The sequence below is a fragment of the Thalassophryne amazonica genome, chromosome 1, assembly GCF_902500255.1.
Source record: "Thalassophryne amazonica chromosome 1, fThaAma1.1, whole genome shotgun sequence".
Classification (NCBI taxonomy): Eukaryota; Metazoa; Chordata; class Actinopteri; order Batrachoidiformes; family Batrachoididae; genus Thalassophryne; species Thalassophryne amazonica.
In genome coordinates this window covers 63,238,134-63,243,512 of record NC_047103.1, presented here as the reverse complement: position 1 = coordinate 63,243,512, position 5,379 = coordinate 63,238,134, and the positions used below count along the sequence as shown (strand labels likewise).

At 42.6% G+C, this 5,379-nt stretch overlaps 1 non-coding gene across 1 annotated transcript; it reads right to left on the bottom strand.

The window, feature by feature from the left end:
• Positions 1 to 1,042: 1,042 nt before the first annotated feature.
• Positions 1,043 to 1,114, bottom strand: trnag-gcc. The gene has a single exon. It is a non-coding gene; the product is annotated as a tRNA-Gly (tRNA).
• Positions 1,115 to 5,379: the final 4,265 nt, after the last annotated feature.

Genomic DNA, 5,379 nt, shown 5'->3' with positions numbered 1-5,379 from the left:
ATCGGTCCATTCGCGGCAAGTGTCGGCCAAATTCCAGGTGACACACAAACATCTAACACTGCTCGCATGGCACTTAGACAATGTGTGGCCATTCACACTATTAACACAACAACAGTCAGCATGCACTGTGTTCCTGCTCGAAAGACACCGCCGCGTGCACGAACCGTCGCACCGGCATCTCCTGACTTCATCCCAATGAATCCTGGTGTTCCTCAAGGATGTGTGCTGGCTCCTGACTGTTCAGTGCTTGCATGGACCGAGCATTGGGTAGGGTTGAGAAGATCACCGGCTTAGGTGCATTTGTTGGCCAAGAAAGTTTTAATGATATTGACTTTGCAGATGATGCCGGGATCTTTGTGGAATCATTGGATGTCCTGATTGCAGCACTGGAGGAGTTGGAGTGTGTTAAAGATTTTATATATATATGTTATCACTGTTAAACATTTGTACCTTTTGTCTTCTTTCTGATGAGAACGGTGTTGTGCTGTTTGCACTTAAACCCGAGAATGTACGTGTTATTCAACCTTGTTTTAGCATGCTGGGGTCAATCTGAACTGGGAATGAGGAGCTGGATGTACTTATTATTATTATTACACAACTTGTTTTCGTAGCCGCTAACGACTGGGAGTAAAAGAACTGAAGGTTGAATTTGACTGATTGTGATGTGATGCTTAGTGTTCCAGGCAGATGCAGAACAGCTGATAACTGCGAACGAGATGTGCTGACCTTCGACGATAAGAGTAAAAGAAAGAAACTGTTTTTGCTTACAGCTGCACTTATTGACGTGTGTGTTTATGTTACGGGAAGAAACTTGTCTTGCGTCATTCCCCCACCCTTAGGACAAGTTTTTGTTTATGTGATGAGGGATTCACTAATAAAAAGAGCGGAGCGCAGGCCAGACTTTAGTGTAGCCTTGGTGTACAGCCTGACTGCACTCCGCGCGTAAAATTTGACTTTCTGTCTCACTGGTGTTTCTTGACTCTGTTTGTCTTGTTAAAGGTTTTAAAAATGTTTGGAGGAGAAAATACCCAACATTGACTGGGGGCTCGTCCGGGATTTGAACCCGGGACCTCTCGCATGGCAGGCGAGAATTCTACCACTGAACCACCAATTCAGTTGATGGACTGAACTCCATTCGTGGTCCAACTCTGCTCCAATCAGTGGCTGACAAAGCTGTTATGACTGTCAGTCCCAATTCTTGCCATTCTGTCAAATATGGCTTACAAAGTGACACATGCAAAGGCATACCTGTGAATCTCAATTTTAAAATGTCTTCAGTGGCACCTGTCACTGTTATGACAGCTGTTGAGTTGCCATCATGAATCAAATCGGTCATTGTCAGCTTCACAGGTGAAATATTTTTCAATTTGTTTTCATACACTGGTGTTCCTGGCAATATGCCACTATGGACTCTAAATACACTCTCAAATCTGCATCTAAACTCTGTCCATGGTTCTCCTTCTTTCTGTGTTGTCCTGGTAATTTCAGTATAATTTATCTTTGGTCCTAACACACCTTTTGCACGTGTAATCATAGCTTCCACTCTTGTTTTCAAGACTGCATCATCATGTGGCAATGGTACGCCATCCTGGTCTGCAGGATTCCAGTCTCCGCGTATCTGACTCCATTTTAGGGCCACATGCTTTCATCCACACCTGTTGGACTTCAGGTCCACTAAGGTGGTAAGAACTTCTAATGTTTTCTATATCCTGCATAAATCCCTCAATGTCGACATGTGGCGATGGTATCATGTCGACTGCTGCTTTGATATCATCAGCATTCCATGTTCGATATACGAGCATGGTTGATCGATGTCCTGCTGTTCCTGCACGAGGATTTGGTACTTCTATCATAGGATAGGCACCTCCCTGGTCACTGTGTTCTACCATGGGAGGGGCTGTGGGCACTTTCGCTTGACTGCGTGTTTGTGGTTTTTCTGGTATTCCAAATCGTGGAATGATGTCTTTGCACAATGCCTTAGCCACTGTAAGTGCATCTGCATGTTTTGTAGGGAACAATTCTACCCATTTTGAGAAGGCATCAATTATGACTAAACAAAATTCCTTCCCTTCATGTTTACTCAGCTGTATATAATCCATATGAATCACTTGAAAGGGATATTGTGGTGTTGGAAATTTGCCTCTTTGGGGTCTCAAATTGCTTTGTGAGTTGTGTTTTGCACATGTCATGCATGCTCTACAATGCTGTTTTGCATATGCATCGAACCCATAAAGACAAAAAATAGATTGCAATTGCGATATCATACCCCCTGATGAGACATGCGTCACGCCATGGCTCATAATAGCTGCCCATTTAAACATATTTTTTGGCAATATGGGTTTCTTTTGTGGTCATACGTACAAATCATTTGCATACGTAGCTCCTTTAGCTATCCACATTTGTTTTTCTCTGTCAGTTGCCTGCTGTTGCATGTCAGCAAGCAGTGTATGACCTAAATGCAAATCTGGAGTAGTTTCCTGTACAACAAAAATAGAAGAAGCTGCTGCTGCCTCTTTTGCTGCTCTGTCAGCAAAATCATTTCCTTTTGAAATACTGTCAGAGCCCTTGGTGTGAGCCGCACATTTGCATTATAGCATTTGTTTAGGCAATTTCACAGCCTTCAGTAGTGCAGTTAGGAGTGTGGCATGAGTCACTGGCTTTCCAGATGATGTCACCATTCCACGCTCTTCCCACAGTTTTGCAAACACATGCACTGTGCTAAAAGCGTACTGGCTGTCTGTATAAATTGTTACAGCCGTACCTTTAAACAGATAGCAAGCTGCAGTTAAAGCAACTAATTCAGCTGCTTGTGCTGAAAATGAGGATGGCAATGAAGCAGAATCCAATACTTCTGAATTTGTGACAACAGCATATCCAGATTGTGTTTGTCCATAAGCGTTTTTAGTGGAAGAACCATCCACATACACAATTGTACTGTTTGGGATGGGTGTGTCCCGGAGGTCTGGGCGTGCTTTCGTACAGACCGTAGCTACATCAAGACAATTGTGCGGCTCACCATCCTCAGGTAAAGGTATCAATGTGGAGGGATTCAATGTTGTACAGCGCTCTACCGTAAGGTGTGGTTGTGATAATGGCAAGGACATGCACGAAAGATGTCTTGCTGGGGACAAAAGGCTCATGTTTGTCTGCAACAGAAGTGCAGAAACTGCATGTGGAACTTTCAGTGTCAACTGATGGAATAGAACAACATTACTGCTACTTTGAACAGCCATAGAGGCTGCAACAACAGCCTGTACACATGGTGGTAGAGCACTTGCCACTGCATCCAGTTTAGATGAGTAGTAGGCAACTGGCCTTAATTTTGAGCCATACACTTGAACCAAAACACTAGTCATGAACTTATTCTTACAATCAGCTGTTTGAATGAATGGTTTACTATAATCTGGTAGTGCCAAAACTGTGGATGACACTAATGTTTGTTTTACTTTTACAAAAGCTTCCTCAGCATCTTTGTTCCATTCCAACACGGTTGACATTGAAATATCATCCTTGTACATCAAATCAGAAAGTGGACTAGTCAATTATGCATAGCAGGGAATCCATGCCCTGCAGTAATTAGTCAGTCCAAGAAATGACATCATCTGCTTTTTGGTTTGTGGTTTTGGAGCGTGCAAAATTGCTTCCTTCCTGTCAGACAGGATCGTGCGCCCTGTGGCTGATAATTCATGTCCTAAATATTTTACTTTATCCCTACACAACTGAACTTTGTTTTTACTCACTTTGTGGCCATTATCAAATAAGAAACATAATAATGCTACTGTGTCAGTTATGCAGTTTTCTCGTGTGTCAGAGGCAATCAGAATGTCATCAACATACACTAATAGTTGGCTATCTGCCGGTGGAACAAAATTGGCTAAACATGCTGACATGACTTGAGAATAAATAGTTGGACTCTCTGCGTAACCCTGCGGTAATCTGGTAAATGTATATCGTTGTCCTTTAAAGGTAAAAGCAAACCAGAATTGACTATCTGGGTGTACTGGCACAGAGAAAAATGCATTACTTATGTCAATTACTGAGAAACTATTAGAATTGGTCTCAGTGAATTTAACAAGGTGTGTGGATCTGGGACACATGGTGCTCTTTTAATCACAGCAGCATTTACTGCCTGCAGATCTTGAATCATTCTCCACCCCACTGAGGGCGGAGCCTTTTTTACAGGAAATATGGGTGTGTTACATGGTGAATCTGGACATGGCACTATTACTCCTGCTGTTAATAAATTCTCTATTACTGGCCTGATTCCTTCAATTGCATCAGGTTTCAATGGATACTGTCTTACACATGGTCTGTATTCTGTTTTTGGTCTTATAACTACAGGTTGTGCATTTTTTATCAGTCCTACGTCTGAAGGACCTGTTGTCCACAATCCTGATGGTACAGAAGAGAGAAGATCATCCTCTTCAGGACTCAACTGAAACACTCAGGATTGTGAAGTGGACACATCAATGTGTGTTCCAGCTGTCAGCACCAATGAGACATTAACTGGCACTTTATACAATTTAGTTGATGGACTGAACTCCGTTCGTGGTCCAACTCTGCTCCAATCAGTGGCTGACAAAGCTGTTATGACTGTCAGTCCCAATTCTTGCCATTCTGTCAAATATGGTACAGAGATGACCACAGAAGCTTTTCTAGGAATGCAGGCTTGTATACCAAATCGGTACGCATTGTTCCTATCACAGCTATGTACTGTGGCATTTATTATCGGACTGGGGTCTTCGTTACTTCTTTTTGGTCTCTGCAATCTGCGGAGGTGATCCTTATTATCATGTCTCGTGCTTATGGCTTTTAATAATAAAGCCCAATCCGAAAAAGAAAAGTAGCATAACAAGGACTGTCCATGGGGTCCAGAAACCCTCGTTCTTTTGGGTTTTTTTTTTTCTTTCGCCATTTCTGCACACTACAGCACACCTATGTTCAGAACAGTGGCTTCTTAATGTCTTCTGCTAGCTTTCGTGTCTAACCTGGATCTTAACACCAAGCTCACACACTATTACTAGTCTTGTCCTACTGTTTTTACTGTTTGTCTGTGTCTGCAGAAATGACTTTCTTACAGTGAGTCAAATGAATCCATGTACTTCTTTCCCCAATTTTCAAGGCTGTGGGTGTTGTGAGTAGTACTTGATGGGGCCCTTCCCATTTAGGTGAATGCCAGTGTTTTCTCTTGATGCTTCTTATCAACACCCAGTCTCCAGGTACCACTTTAGGGTCCTCCTGTGGAGAAATGGGATCATCAGTGTTTGGAACTCTCCCTCGTTGTCCTTCTAACATTTTTCTCATGTAATCCGCCAAATTGGCTTCCTCAGGTACATCCCAAATTTGTCCATAATATGGCAATCGATATTTTCTGCCAAA